Source organism: Pituophis catenifer, unplaced genomic scaffold (assembly GCF_029215685.1).
Source record: "Pituophis catenifer annectens isolate HBS135680 unplaced genomic scaffold, rPitCat1.0.hap2 SCAF_1, whole genome shotgun sequence".
NCBI lineage: Eukaryota > Metazoa > Chordata > Lepidosauria > Squamata > Colubridae > Pituophis > Pituophis catenifer.
The window spans coordinates 44,915,141-44,931,531 of NW_027256881.1; positions in this window are offsets into that span (position 1 = coordinate 44,915,141).

A 16,391-nucleotide genomic window follows, 5' to 3' on the forward strand; every position below is an offset into this window, starting at 1 on the left:
TCAAGAACTGCCACTGACTGTGAGATCTGGGAGATTGTGTTTGGAAGAGATGGCTCTAGAACCGTGATGACGAACCTATGGCACGCGTGCCACAGGTAGCACGCAGAGCCATATCGGTGGGCACACGAGCATTGCTCTAGTTCAGCTGCAGTGCGAATGCGCGCACCGGCCACCTGATTTTCAGACCTTTTGCACCTACTGGAAGTCGGGAAACAGGCTGTTTCCGGCCTCCAGAGGGCCTCTGGGGGAGTGAGGAAGGCCTGGTTTTTTTGCCCTCCCCAGGCTCCAGAGGCTTTCTAGGAGCCTGGGGAGGGCGAAAACAGCCTTCCCCCCCCCCCGAGGCTGGGAACGGCCCGGGACACATTGAATTATGTGTGTGAACACGTATGCGTGCGACCCCTCCACACTCCCTGCTTTTGGCACACAACAGCAAAAAGGTTAACCACCACTGCTCTAGAATCAGTCTTACAGGACTGATTTTTTTGGGGGGGGGGGATGGTTTATGCTGAAATATTGGACTCATCTGGGAGAAAGTTTCATTGAACTCAATGGGACTTGATTTTGAGGAGACATATAGGACTGCACTCCGTTTTTCTAAAACACCATAATCTAGTTTGAGACCCATCAATCACCTTGGGGCATTGAATGAATAATGACTCTGACTTCTGAATAAAGGCCAAATATGAGACCTAATTGTAAATTGATTTAACTTAACCTTGCAAGCAAGTTAGTCATGTTAATAATTTATGGTCTTGAAAAACAAGTTTTTGCCTACTTACTTAATGGAAGGTAATTCTTCTTTGTCACAAATAATTGAGACAGAATCATACATGAGAAAATGGAAGTTGGATATGTAGCATGGGATATAGCTGAGGCTGCTCCTTCAGCAAGTTATATTATTTTTCAGCCTTAATTTCTGAATCTAAACTGGAAATATAAGCTGTCTTGTCTATTGAAATGTTTGTCAGCATTTCAACTACTAAGAGTTCTATTAGTAAAATGGTTTTCTTGGTTGAGTAGTAATGCTAAACAGGAAGTGTGATTATTTTTTTTAATCCTTAAGATAATGTTACATGAAGAAACAAAATAAAAGATTACATCACCAGCGATGCTGCTACTAAAAATTTCTAAAGAAACTATAGCTAGTTAGGAACTGCTTGTAATCATCTTCTGAAATAGGAAATATAAGAAACCACAAAGAACAGTGTCTCAGTAATACTAAAGCCTGGCTAAAGCTCAAAAATAGAATGACTTTTGTTAACTTGAAGTTAAGTTAACTTCAACTTCAACAGAATTAGATGAACTAATTGAAGAGAAACTATTAATGCTTATTAATTAAAACAACTGAGCAAAGCATCCAGATTCTCGTACAGCTTTTTTTTTAATAAAATCAGAAAATGACAAGTTTTTGATTTCAGAAAATTTGTAAATGCAGACATTTAGTCATCAAGGATGCATAAATACAATTTGTCAATTATGATTGAATTGCCATACATCGCTACATAATATTGTATAGCTGCAGTGGTCAGGGACCACACCTGGGATCAGAGGCCTGCAAAGTAAGTGAAGCTATATCATAGCAGTGGAAGACTAATGATTTTGAAGTTTATTTTAGTAATTTTTGAACTATTATATGCCTAATTTCGGGTTCACTCTTAATTGTTTCGAACCTCAAAATGGAGAACTGTGTAGTCAGTTTTTGGCAAACATGAGCTCCTAGGGTTGAAATAAAGGGCATTTGAGAATTGCAGTTTGTTCCTTATTTTTTAGAATTATAAAATTACTATTTATTCATTCCACATTTACAATCTTGCAACCCTCAACTGTTACAAGGTCACATCAGAATTAAAATAACTTTTAAGCCAAGTTGCAAAAACAAAACCAAAGTAGGAGATAAAAGCAGTGAGAAAGACGAGGCATGGGTAACATTACAGAAAGTCTCTTTGAAAAAGCTTTATTTTTAATAACTTCCTAAAAGCTTTCAAGAAGGGGGCCAGTCTAAGAGGGGAGCTCATTCTACAGAGAAACAGCACCTTCTAGCTTCAGCTCCCCTGACGTCCTCTTAGCATGGGACAATAAGGAGTCCTCCCTACGTCTAACAGACTGAACCATCCAAAAGAGGAGGCGGTCTCATAGGCTTTATAGTTTGTATCTAAATTGATTCATGTCAAGCAGCCCATAGAGCTTCATGGCTCTGAGGCTCTGGGTGATAGTCCACTAATGCAATATGAGAAATAAATTCATTCACCTTTCTTGTTGCCATGGAGTAGGCACCTGAGATCAGTCAAATTTGCTTTTTGGCTTTTTCCACCAACAATCCAGGCACACATCTGGCACTTCCGTTCCCAGGGAAATGTTTGAGCAACCAAGTCATATGCCTCATTCACCTCCCAGGGCCAGTGGTCTGTCAATTAGCATTTGAGCACAGAAGTCAAAGCATCTTCTCCAGTAAATTGGGAAAGGCTATCACTAGGAACCTGGTGGGATGAGTGACTACTACAACGTCATGGGAAACTCTTTCAAGGGTCCTGTGATGTAGTTTAAAAGAGAGTAATAGAACCTTTGCAGATTCAGATATCTGGGTTTGTTGCCTGACCTGGTTCCTTATTTTATCATAGATGATCCGTTAGTTCACATGAGAGTCTGGTTCAAGTTGGGTGGTTTATGTAAGTAAGGACTTTTCACCCTGTTCAACATGATTGTTCGGTATGTGTTGTAATTTATTAGTAATATGTTTGAATGAAATGAGCTGTGAATGTAGGTGAAAGCCGATGTTATTCTGCTTTGTTTTTGTGATCTGCCTTTGAACAGATGCTCCTTGGGAATTGATTTAGTTCTATTGATTTTTCCATTGGCAGTAGCTTTTGAGAGAAAATCAAAATGATATCATAGTTTTGGATTACTTGTTTCCATTTATAATTGAAATAAAATACACCTCCCTAGCACTGAACATCACAGGAAATGATTGTTTATAATCAGAATGGGTAAATGTACAAACTTGAGGCTTGGCAAAGTTAGTTCATGTATGTATTTAACATATATGTTAATATTTGTTGGGTATTTGTGTGTCTCCAGTAGAAGAGAACAGGATACTAAAGAATAAGAAGGACTGAATACCAATCCTGGGCAGGTCTTGTGTTTGCTTCTGAAAGAGAAGTGAAGAAATTGGAAGATGGGCTACATTTTGGCCTGTGGCTTCCTCTGAAACATGTCTATGCATGTAATCCTGATATGCAGAAGGATAGAAAACATGCGCTCAAACTTCCTGGAATTCTCCTAATAAAAAACATTATCTGACAAACATTGTCAATAAAACCACACTGTTCCTTTCTAAAAGAGGAAGGACATTTCTGGAGAATAAGGAGGAAAAAAAAAAGTCTGCCTTTTTCTATTATATCTAAGAAAAATACATTTCTTTGGAAAAACTACATCTTGAAGTTGTATGATCAGCCTCTTTTTTTAAAAAACTCAATTATTTCCAATAAAAGCTAATAGGAGAAATGGAGCATCTAGCTCTTATCTGCCCTTGACATTTTGCTGGGTCTAAGAATAATATATGAATTAATGTCTTGATTAACCTTTTGTTAATTTCACTAAACCATAGTTACAATTATTCTCTGTTTCTGTTATTCCAGTCCTCAGGCTTAAAGTGTCTGTTTATTGCATTTGTGTATAGTGACAAAAATGCCTTACACTGACTGCCTGTATAAGGTAAAGGAAAAGGTTCCCCTCGCACATACGTGCTAGTCATTCCCAACTTAGGGGGAGGTGCTCATCTCCGTTTCTAAGCCGAAGAGCCAGAGCTGTCCGAAGACATCTCCGTGGTCATGTGGCTGGCATGACTAAACGCCAAAGGTGCACAGAGCACTGTTACCTTCCCAACAAAGTGGTCTCTATTTTTCTACTTGCATTTTTTACATGCTTCCGAACTGCTAGGTTGGCAGAAGCTGGGACAAGTAACAGGAGCTCACCCCATTACGCGGCACTAGGGATTTGAACTGCCGACCTTTCTGATTGACAAGCTCAGCATCTTAGCCGCTGAGCCACCGTGTCCCCATCCAACTGCTGTATACAGTTGCCCAAAATTATTCCATTCTTCGTTTTTAATGCATCTTACGCTGGACTAGCATTTTCTTCTTAGTGGAAAATAGAACACATATTAGAAGCTGAAGTACATTATTCAAAGCAGCATATTCTAGAGACTTTGGATGGCAATCTCATGTTGGGGAGAGATTGTGGGAAAATCTAGATTTGTACTGCTCGGTGTAGATAAAGGTGGATGACCTTTGAACCACTAGAAAGCCTATTATGTGCTTGATTTCAATCTTTTAAATGCCTGGGTATTGTTTATTTTGTTGCTTACATTGGTTTCAATAATTTCCTTTGCTTGTAAATGATAAAGGGTTTTAAGCTCATTTTTCTTGTCTTTTAGTACAGACCGTAACTATTTTTATTTTTGTAGTCTGTTCAAGAATAGAAACACAGTATATAAAAGTCTTCAAAGAAATATAGATATATTGTGTATAATTCCATCAAACCAGTGGTGGGTTTCAACCGGTGTTACTACCGGTTCTCTTTGCGCACACGCTTTGCGTGCAATCCACTCTGCCGCGCCTATCAGCTGAGCTAAAAATGAAGGAATAAAGGTAGGAATAAAGCGGGGGCAGGCGGGAGGGCTTAGCTCCCAGTCACAGAGAACCGGTTTGGTGACGTCACATCGTCACCGCTACCGGCTCGGCCGAACCGGGAGCAACCCACCACTGGATCAAACCTAAGTGTGGAAGCAAGATTAGCCTGCTTTTTTAAAATGGGACTTTCAGTTCAAGAAGCCTAATAGCACAATTATATCTTGTATTTTTGATATAGTGAATTGATTCAAGTGTTTGAGAAACATGCATAGACATCAGTGTCGAACATGTAACATTTGTTTTGAGTTTTGCTTCACATCTAACTAGATTTCTTCAGAATATCTTTTCTTGCAGGGTTATGTATTACAGGTAGTCCTTAATTTATGACCACAACTGAGCTCAGAATTTTCATTGCTAAGCAAGTCAGTTGTTAAGTGAGTTTTGCCCCATTTTGTGACCTTTGCTACAGTGGTTAAGTTAATCCCTGTAGTTGTTAAGTGAATCATCCAGTTATTAAGTGAATACTGGCTTCCCCCATTGATTCTGCTTGTCGGAAGCCGGCTGGGAAAGTTATAAACGGGGATCACATGACCATGGGACAGTACAACGGTCATAAATACATGCCAGTTACAAGTGCCCAAATTCTGATCATGCAACCATGCAGATGCTGGTAAGTGAAAACTGATCATAAGTTACTTTTTTCAGTGCCGTTGTAACTTTGAACAGTCACTAAACAAACGGTTGTAATAGAGGACTATTTATACTGTACCTCCTTCATTTTGTTTCTGGAGATGATAGTTGAAGGTCTGATAATTTGCAAGGACATCCCTTGAGTTGGGTGATGAGTGTGTTAAGAGTCCTTCCCAAGAGGTTTGAAAATAGTTCTGAATGAGAAAACTGGACATCCAGTTTCAGGAGAGAATTGGGTTCATTGTTACCTGATATGAGTAGTAAAATCAGAACTACTATAGCAGTAAAGCTGTGATGACAGCTCTAAACTTCTGCAACATGAAATATTAGATTATAGCTTCATGGCAGAAATTGTTTTTTTAATTAATTTAAGCATGCCAGAGTATCACTTTTAACTTTATTTCTTTTAATGTAGCAATTAATTATTTGAAGTGGCTTTGGGCTTTGCCCCGCAATCCAGGTTGAGTGAATTGTCATCTTTGACTCTCGAAAGGGTACCGCTCCCCCTGTCAGAATTGGTGCGTAATTTAGGTCGACCTGGAATCATGGCTCCTTCTCAAAGTGCAGGTGGTAGCTGTGCCTGGAGGAACCTTTGCACAGGTTCACTTTGTATACCAGGTGTGCACTTTCCTTAACTAGGAGGCCTTACTAACTTTCAGTGATGCCTTAATCATCTCTTGATTGGTTTACCCCAATGTGCGCTACCTCAATGGGGCTGTCCTTGAAGACCACTCAGAAGCGTGCACTGGTACATCTGGTCTTCAAGGACACATGTGGGCTCTTCAAGTTTTTCCCACATCAAACTGCTTTTGCACTGGCTCCCAGTTGTTTTATAAGTGTAATTCAATGTGCCAGTTTTCATTTTTAAAGTCCTAAATGGCATGAGGCCAAATTATCTATAGGATCACTTCTTCCTGAGGATAATTGCCTATTCTATTAGGTTAGATAGGCTGGGCACACTCCAGGTCCCTTCCCTTACATGTTGCCATTTGATGGGACGTCAGAAATAGATGTTTTTCTGTGATTGCTCCAAGTCGATGAAATTTAGAGGGCCCCAAGCTTATTAGCCTTCAGAGGGCTCTATAAAGCCCTATCTCTTCACCCAGGCTATTATACACACTGAGTACAGCAAATGTAGAATTAGTGGAATGTTCTGTTTTTATTGAAAGTCATGGCAAACATTTTAGTATTGCCATGTATAAGGTAAGTGGCCATATAAGTTGTCTAAATAAAATAAAGTAATTTAGCTAAAAGATAATAGCTGACATTTACAAAAGTGATTCTTGATTTATGTGGGAATAGTTATGACTGCAGGACAGTCTGTATTTGCACTAAATCAAATAATAAATAAATAAATAAATAAATAAATAAATAAATAAATAAATAAATAAATAAAATTAGTTAGAAATTAATATAGTCTTTCTGTTTTATTATAATATTATAATGATGAAGTTTTTTTGGGGAGAAAAAAGACCCTTACACTTAATGCTGAACTGTTAAGAATCTGATAACATGTTAATTTCTTTGATATTCCCCCCCATTATGAAACCCGTTTGGGTTTCATAATGGTTCTTCTGAAGTGATGAACAGCATAATCCTCAAAAATGTTCAGTAGAAATGATATTTAAAATTCTCTCTTGTCCTTGGATCTTTTTGTACTTCTCTAAATCAATCACATTTTAAATATTGTTACTCTTTTTAATAAAATGTTTTCAAGTTTCTTACATTGATTTTTCTTTAGGCAACAATTGTTATTGTTATGGTTGATTGCATAGTCAGCCAGATGTTCAGAGTGAATTTGGCATTCTTGACCACTTATCAAGTCCTTCCCAAGGACCTCGGGTAGACAGATGTGGATGTTTGATGACATTACAGATATCAATCGCAGGATGTAAGTTGTTCCGAGTAAAGTTGCCTTTTGCAATTGACTGATGGGGATTTTGTCACTGGTGGTGTTCAAAAGGTGCGCCACATATTTTGGGATTGCATCCAAGGCGCTTATTTATCACTGTTGTTATTACCTTTGCTTTCTTTTGCCACAGTTGTTCAATTTCTATTTGCAGGACTTTGTATTTTGTTATCTTTTCCAGTCCTTTCTCTTCTATTATTCTATTATTATTATTATAATAACTCAAACAACTCTGGCTGGCTCACAGCAATGAAAGAAATTATAAATTCTAGTTCAGCAGATCAGCGGATCAAATCTCACCGGCTCAAGGTTGACTCAGCCTTCCATCCTTCTGAGGTGGGTAAAATGAGGACCCAGATTGTTGGGGACAATACTGTCTTTGGTGTAAGCCGCCCAGAGTCCTCGGAGAGTAGGCAGCATAGAAATATTATTATTATTATTATTATTATTATTATTATTATTATTATTATTATTATTATTATTATTATTATTATTAAATTAATAATAACAATTAAAATACAGATACATGATGGCAAGAATGTTGGAGCAAGGCGTCTCACTCTCCCTTGCCAAAGGCCTGGGTAAAATACATGTTTGAAGCTTTTCCTTTTATTATTTCCTTGATGCCTGTTTTTAAAATCAGTTTAAGAACAGCCTATGGACCCTGAATGGGAAAGCTATTGATTGGTTAGCTGACACTGGATTCACATACGACAGCAAGGAGTGCTTTTCATAGCTTCTGATATGCTAGCTGTGTTTCTTCTTGATCTAGTCAGATTTGATTATACTTATCCACCCCTTAGCAACATCCTATTCTGATGATTACAATACTGTATAGAGCTGTCCTTAAGGAAGAAAAATCTTGAAGATGAACTTACTACAAAATGTTGCAATTCAGAGAGTTAACTGTGTCTAGGTACACGGATCATATGATGCCTGTAAAAAGTCCGACTGAAAGTTCTGTATAGGTTGCCAATTGTTTACCAAGAACAATTCAAGGTATTATGTTTAAGGCTCTGAATGCTTGAGGCCTGAGTATCTTAGGGATGATCTCTCTGCTTACAAATCCATAAGGTTCTTCTGAAGATTAGCAGCAGAAACCATTCTGAATATACTCCTGCTGTCAAAGGCTGTGTTTTGGCAAGCTGGCAAGACCTTCTCCTGCATAATTCCTAGATTGTGGAAAAGATTTTCTTGGAAATTGTAGGTGGGACCCCCATTCTCCCAGTATGTAGGAAATCTTTTAACATATACAGTATCTTTTCCACTAGATTTATGTCTATGGAGATGCTCGGTCATCCAAGTCATGGTTGTCCCAAAGGTGCTTTTTCAAGTGGCAGTTGGACTTTCTGGTTTTTCTTTGAAGACGTTTTGCTCCTCATCCAAGAAGTTTCTTCAGAAAAACAAAGTCCAGTTGCCTCTTGAAAAAGTGCTTTTGGGACACCAGATTTATGCTTGAATTTATTTATTTATATATTTATTATGTTTGAATTTATTTATTTATATCCTGCCTTCTTTCTGTACAACTCGAGGCAGTATACATAGTGCTCCTTCTTATTTTGCCCCACAATAGTAACCCTGTGTGGTAGGCTGGGCTGAGAGATAGTGATTGGCTCAATGCCATCCAGCCAATTTCCATGCCTAAGGATTAGAATTCACTCTCCTCCTGTATCAAACTGGTTTTATTTATTAGACAATTTGAGTATTTATGATAAATTTAATCTGTGTGTTTATTTATTAATCATGCTCCCAGAGCATAAAGGTATGATATAAATTATATTTGCTGCAGAAGTATCTTGGAGATGCAGTGTTGTTAACACAGTCTACAACTGCCAGTTTTGCAGTTCAACTGAGAGTCCAACTCTATCTTTCCCCAACTATCTGCCTTCCAGTATTGTTCAGCTATCATGATTCTCAGTCAAGTATGATATGTATTCCCTTGAAAATACAGGCCAATTCTACGGTACACCATATTTTAGGATTGCTGACATATTAGCAGTGATCACTGTAATGTAATCTTGTCTTTTTTCCTCCTTGGATAAGAAGCTGATTTTCTTCCAGATAGTTTGCAACAAAGCTCAGATCTAGAATTTGATAAGTGGGCAGCATATAGATAAAAAAATAATAATAAATATATCACAAAATGAGATCTTGGATCTGTGGCAGAATTATATGAGCATTTTCTTCTTTGTGGGAATTGTTGTCTCACTTGCCTCCCACCCTTTGAATCTAGATTATCTAGTGAATTTTACAGGCAACTTAATATACAAACCCAATCCTAATCTTTCTAATCGTTTTTAATGAGTTTTACAACTTTTGTAAAAATACTTCCTATCTTGATTTTCCTTTTTGATTTAATCAAAGTGCACTGAACTGTTATCTCTCTATCTCCGTGTGTCTGGGCTCAAGTGAACCATTGCATTTTCTCACCCATACACACCCATGCACACGTGCACACCGGTTTACACTATAGCCTACAACCATGGTTGCATCTATTGGAAAACAATATGGCTGCAAAACAATGCTGTTTGCACCATAGCTTACAATAAATATTAGCGTGCAGGAAGAATGGTGGAATCCTAGATTCTTAAGGGGGCATTTTTGCCATCGAGGCCAATCTATTGTTAAATGAAAGAATCCAAATTAAATAATCCCTGACAAATGGCTGCCTAGTCTTCACTAGAATGGAATGGGACAAGTCACCAGAACCGACTCACCACAGCTGACTTGTCCCGTCCATCTTGCCACAGCCAAGTCACTATGGGACAATTCAGTGTGGGATAACTTGCAAATTGCAACTCACCCCAGCCTCGAAAACTTCTAACTTGAGAAGGTTCAAACGTAAAGCAAAACAAAGCCTGCTGCAATTCAGTTGTCCCTCTCTTGAGTTATCTCACATTGAATCATTCCGTGGCAAATTGTCCCATGGCAAATTGGCTGCAGTGAGTTGGCCTAGACCAGTGATGGCTAACCTTTTCTGGACCAAGTGCCCAAAGCAAGCACACACACAAATACGTGTGCATGCCTCCGAACTCCCAAAATGCAATGTGCGTGCAGCCCCCATGCATGCAGCCTGTGCATGCATGAGTGCCCCCGCATGTGCCCCTCCCCCATGCATGCATATGTGTACCTGCATGTGCCCACCCTCCGCATGTGCATGTGGCACCCCGTACATGCCCCATCCCCCATGCATGTGTGGGGCCCCCCGCACATGCCCTCCGTATTCACAGCAGAGACCCGATGACCAGCGCAGCAGAACTGAACTGGGGCAATGGCTCGCATGCCCACAGAGAGGGCGCTGTGTGCCATAGGTTTGCCATCATGGGCCTAGACTTTCACTAGAAAACAGCCAGAGAAAGAGAATCCACCATCCCTTTGCCTGATCCCGCTCACACATGCACACGTCACAAGTGGGGTAAAGGCAGTGGTGAAATCCAAATTTTTTTACTACTGATTCCATGGGCATTGGTGGGTGTAGTGTGGCTTGGTGGGCGTGGCACGGGAAGATACTGCAAAATCCCCACTCCCTCCCCACTCCTGGAGGAAGGATATTGAAAAAATCTCCATTCCCACCCCACTCGGGGGCCAGCCAGAGGTGGTATTTGCCAGTTCTCCGAACTGCTCAAAATTTCCACTACTGTTTCTCCAGAACCTGTCAGTACCTGCTGGATTACACCTCTGGGTAAAGGTTTTATCTGAAGCTTTCCAAGCCCCCAATAGTCTTCCCCAGAAATCTCCATGCCAACAACCACACAACCTCCCAGGAGTTCACAGTTCAGTTCAGGAAGAAACCCAACATGAATCCACAGGACAAGACAAGTCCACAAGGCAGAGGCAAGGCTAGAGCATTTTGTGAGGCAGAAACAAATCCACGAGGCACAGGCAAAATCTGGTGAAATCCAGAGGTCAAGGCATGAGCCATGGTCCAAGGTATATAGTCAGGGAAGAAGATTCATGGCAAGAGGCACAGAGGTTGATGAATGCAAGGCAAGGAAACAGACACCTTGCTCCCAGTATTGTTTCACTCCATTTGCTGAAGTAAATAGCTGCTGCCCGGTGAAGTCCATCAAGAGGGGTGATGCTGCCGCTTTACCAGTACCTGTCATGGCCCTGTCAGATCCCAATTTGGAGGAGGAGAAGGAGTTGAACCGGGACAATCTGACGGATATGGCACATCTCCCCTGGAACATCTGGAGAGTCCAGAGGCTGAACTTGATGCTGTCCCAGGCTCCTCCATCATTGGGGGAAGTGGTCATCCAGATAGGGAGCTGCCTGCCTTCACGAAGGCAGAGGACGATCGGCTGCAGACAGGCAGTGGCAATGAGAAACAACAGATCTCCTCTGTCAAGGAACAGCTGCTCTTGTACTGCTATTTTTGTTTTTTTGTAACATTCAAATTGGAATCTGCTGCTCTTTAACTTAAACGTTATTAATCAACATCCTTTACCCTGAAATGATGGAAAACAGACCTTGACCTTGTTCTGTGTGATATTCTTTCAAATATTTGAACAGTACTGTCATGGCCACCCAAATCTCCTCAGGGCCAAACATTTCTAGGTCCTTTGATCTTTCTTGATTTTTGAATTGTTAAACTCTGCAAAAACTACTCAGACATGTTAAATAAGAATCATTATTACTGACTAGAATGAAGTTGCTTAGATAGCTTCAAAATGAGAGCATGATCCATTTTTTCCCCTCACCGTCTTCCTGTTTTTTCTTACAACTTTTTTGACCTTGCTTTGCAGTTTTTGGACTTGGTACTGAGTTGGCAGTTGGTAATTAGCATTCTTTAGTTTCCATACCAGCTTCAATTTGTTCATTTTTGATTAAAGGGCCAAGAGCCACCAAGTCTGTGCTATTCGACAATGATGGGGGAACCTTTCCTGAAGTGATAAGCAGCAGAGCTTATAGGGGGCTTTGACACAATCTAACTGTTCTGAAGGAGGCCTCTGTGATGGGCAAAGGCAAGAATAGTAAGAGATGTTGGGTGACATATAAACTGGATGGATGGATGGATGGATGGAGTTTTAAAAGGTGGCAGTTGCAGAGAATAAAGACGATGACTTTGACAAATAAACACTCACCTGTTGCCAAGACAACAAAAACTAAAACATTTTTAAGTGCAGAATGTCCAGATAACATCTGGAAGCAACTCAGTCACTTCCCTAATTCACAGAATTACAAGGAGGAGAAGGAACTGCACAGCAAAATCCGACTCAATTCTATTTTAGTAATCAGTTCCAATAAAAATATTTGTAGACATCCTGTGGAGTTGATTTCTTGGTGTGGTCTACCTAATAGGGCTCACAAAGCTAGGCTAGGGTGTTAACACAGTTAGAATAGAATAACAGAGTTGGAAGGGACCTTGGAGGTCTTCTAATCCAACTCCTTGCTTAGGCAGGAAACCCTACACCACTCCAGACAAATGGTTATCCAACATCTTCTTTAAAATGTCCAGGGTTGGAGCAGTCACAACTTCTGGAGGCAAGTTGTTTCACTGATTAATTGTTCTAACTGTCAGGAAAGTTCTCCTTAGTTCTAAGTTGCTTCTCTCCTTGATTAGTTTCCACCCCTGCTTCTTGTCCTACCCTCAGGTGCTTTGGAGAATAGCTTGACTCCCTCTTTTTTGTGGCAACCCCTGAGATATTGGAACACTGCGATCATGTCTCCCCATGTCCTTCTTTTCATTAAGCTAGACATGCCCAGTTCCTGCAACATTTCTTCATATGTTTTAGCCTCCAGTCCCCTAATCATCTTTGTTGCTCTTCTCTGCACTCTTTCTAGAGTCTCCACATTTTTTTTACACCGTGGCGACCAAAACTGAATGCAATATTCCAAGTGTGGCCTTAACCAAGGCATTATAAAGTGGTATTAACATTTCACGTGATCTTGATTCTTTCCCTCTGTTTATGCAGCCTAGAACTGTCTTGGCTTTTTTGGCAGCTGCTGCAGACTGCTGGCTCATTTTTAAATGGTTGTCCACTAGGACTCCAAGATCTCTCTCACAATCACTACTATTGAGTGAGGTACCACATATACTGTACCTGTGCATTTTGTTTTTCTTGCCTAAAGTTGTTATAAACAAACTCTGCACAGATATAAATCCAGCCTTGAGGTTAACAGAGAAATGAACAAAAATTCTCATGATGGCATTTTTTTTCTTTCAATCAACTGTGGATAATGGATTGAGGACAGGTGTAGTCTAACATTTAGCAACTGAAATAGGGCATCAGAAAGCTGACATTGGCCCAGTCCCCTGTTGAGTGGAGGTGACACCAGTACTTCTCACTTTAAATCACTGTAAAAGATCTCTGAATATGTAACCTGAATATTGGATTTAATCAATACATGGGAACCATAATTATAGTTCTTTCTCTGCATTTAATGATCCCTGGATCTGGATTAGTTTTATATTATTGATAGCCTTTTCACCAGATACACCAGAGCCTGAATTCACCAGCGGATGAAGCAGACTGAGTCACTCACGAAGGTATGGCATATATTGTAGGAGGTCCAGGAGAGTGGCTACTAGTTTGGATTCGTTCCTGTCTGAAATTGTTAGGGGGAGTTTTTGTTCTGACTTGCCTGCTTTAGAGGCAAATGTAGAGGAACCTGTTATCCAGTTCCTGGATTGTGACTTGGGACAATGTGACCATTAGAATATAACTGCACTGATTTCAAGAGAGAAGCTCTCCATCCCCATTCCCACACCAGAATCTGAAGATGTCACCAAGTTGGGAAGGGAGGGGAGCATGAACTATTAACCTTTAGGCTAGAGCCAGGTTTGGACTTTTATGTCTCCTGTGTTTTGGGTGAAAATAGGTTGGGAGAGGCATGGATAATTGCAATAGAGGGTCAGCTGTGTATGGTGTGCAGTATGGAAGATGACATTGTTTTGATGGAGTAATTAAATCTTGTCTGGAGTTGCCTAGTTGAAGATTTCCTGTGTTTGGTGGTTAAGGAGTTTCCTGGAGGGGAAGGAGGTGCAGGAGGGAGAAGGGAACTTCATGAAAAAAGGTTGTGGCTGTAAGAAATTAGGAGGGTGACCACTTCAGCATTCCTGATCTTGAAAGCCAAATATTGAGGTACTCATGCAAACCTATAGAGGAGTAAGAAAGTTCTTCATCAAAGGTACTGTAAGAGAACATTCTGTTGGATGAACAGTCTGTCTTTTATTTACTATTGTTTTTGGCAAGCTGAACTATGCATTAGTATTGACCAATTCAGCCCTCTAGGGTGCCACTTAGGTCTGATATATTTATCTTATGAAGTGGCTTATACTTGTTTTCATGTATACCTTTTAAACCAATCAGCAAAAGAACACTGAATATTTAATAATAAAAACATTGTATAAAGAGCAGTAGAAAATATCAGTAGCTCAAAACAACAAATTAAGTCAACCTGTTGAAAGCCTGTAAAATTAAAAGGTCTTTGAAGGTGCTCTCTAAGCTTGGTTGTTTGCTTGCAGACATTTCATTATCCTACCAGGTAGCATCATCGGTGCTAGTGGGTGTGGGGTTTGTTCCCTGTTTATATATAATATCTTGGCTTGCCAATGTTCGTGAGTGTTTGATTTTCTCCTTGGTTTTTTCGTGATTAGGGTATTGTTTTCTGTTTGATTGTTTATCTGATGTTAATCCCTTTATATCTGGCTGTTGGCTGTTGGAGAGGTTATGTTCTCCTCTTTTGATTTCTCCCTTAGCTTGTGTATCCTTAGCTCTTTAGACTGGTGTGTAAATATGGTGTATTTATTTATTATTTATTAATTCAATTTGTATGCCGCCCCTCTCCAAAGACTCAGGGTGGCTCACAATGCAATTAAAATCATTATAAAAACATTTAAGAATTAAAAACATTAAAAACATTAAAACTCATTCACACCATTCATGGCTGGATCTCGCCGGATCGCAAGAGCGAGATCAATGGCCCCAGGCCTGCCGGAAAAGCCAGGTCTTCACCGCTTTTCGGAAGGCCAATAGGGTGGGGATGGTCTGGACCTCAGGAGGTAACTGATTTCAGAGAGCTGGGGCAGCCACAGAGAAGGCCCTCCCCCGCGGGCCTGTACCACCTCTATCAGAGGTGGTATTTAGCAAGTTCTGACCAGTTCTGGAGAACCAATAGCGGAAATTTTGAGTAGTTCAGAGAATTGGTAAATACCACCTCTGACTGGCCCCGCCCCATCTATTCTCTGCCTCCCGAGTCCCAGCTGATCAGGAAGAAATGGGGATTTTGCAGTAACCTTCCCCTGGAGTGGGGAGGGAATGGAGATTTTACAGTATCCTTGCCATGCGACGCCCACCAAGCCACGCCCACAGAACTGGTAGTAAAAAAATTTGACTCCCACCACTGATTTCTATGTGTCTTTGCCTAGCCCTGCATAGACCACAAAGTGTCAGCTAAGCCTCCCTCTGGTAGAACATCCCATAAGACTCTGTTTCTATACATGAAAGTGTTCTTTCTATGTGACTGTTCTCAGAACAGAGGCAGGAACGCTTCTCAAAATGCTGTACATAAAGAGAGACTTCTGTTGGATCCTTCTGTTAGGTCCAAAGCAGTGTAACATTAACTGATATGTCCCCGTCTACACACACACACAAACACAGCCAGCCGAGGGTTAAGAAAGTACTTGGCACGCACACAGGTCGTTATCTCAAACTTGGCAACAATATAAGCACCGTCTGCCAAGAGTTTTACTGCAACAGATAACATAAAATTACATACGCATTGCAAATAGTCCAGCAAAACAATATCCCTTCGGCAGCTTCAGACATTGTTCAAGTGACTAGCCAGAGTTAGTTTTTGTTCGTCACAGATTTTTACCAGCCACCACCCTCTCTTATATAGTCTCTGGGGTGTGGTCCAGTGACTCAGCTATAATCCCTAGCATTCCTCCTTAACTGCTGCAACCATTTATCATGCCTTCGTTGGCATGCATCCAGGAACGACGGCTCTCCTTCCTCGCCCTCATCAGGGACACCTGGCTCCTGGCCAATCTCCCCTTCCTCAGCCGGCACCTGAGGCAGTGCCAGAGGGGAAGGGCCTGGAGAGGGAGGCCTGGCTGACTCCTCTCCCTCATGTTCGGAGCCTTCTTCCTCCGATGAGATAGGCTCAGAGGGCGGGGCCACAACACTTAACATTTTAAAATGTGCTACTAAACAGATAGC